At 50.7% G+C, this 408-nt stretch overlaps 1 protein-coding gene across 1 annotated transcript in view; it reads left to right on the plus strand.

Annotated features, from left to right (window-relative positions):
• Map3k5 (mitogen-activated protein kinase kinase kinase 5) overlaps positions 1-408 on the plus strand; it is a 199,500-nt gene that overhangs the window by 183,169 nt on the left and 15,923 nt on the right. The gene's annotated exons all lie outside the window — the stretch shown is intronic.

Here is a 408-nt window from a genome sequence, read left to right on the forward strand (position 1 = left end):
CTTCAACAGGCACTGGTGTTCTGAGTGGAAGCTACTTGGTCTTTCTGCTGTATGATGAACAGGAACAAGATTCCTGACTGGACTGAGGTCACAGAGAGTCAAAACAGCTGGCAGTGCCTGTCGCTAATATTAAATGCTAAGGCATGCTCCCACTGCAACCATGGCAACCCAGGCATCTGCCATCGAGTGCGATGATGTAGCTGATTGGTGCTTGCCCACACATTGGCTTCTGGGCAAGAGGTTGGGGAGCAAATTGGCTGGAGAATTCAGAGTGAGAACTATTTAGCTGTAATCCTGGGCCTTGGGCCCAGGTCAGACACAGACATGCAACTCACTCACCCCAGCTTCACTCCTTGCCTGTCCAGTGCTCTCGTTGGGTAATCTGCTGTGTAATGAGGCATTGAGCAA

The sequence above is a fragment of the Mastomys coucha genome, unplaced genomic scaffold, assembly GCF_008632895.1.
Source record: "Mastomys coucha isolate ucsf_1 unplaced genomic scaffold, UCSF_Mcou_1 pScaffold2, whole genome shotgun sequence".
Classification (NCBI taxonomy): domain Eukaryota; kingdom Metazoa; phylum Chordata; class Mammalia; order Rodentia; family Muridae; genus Mastomys; species Mastomys coucha.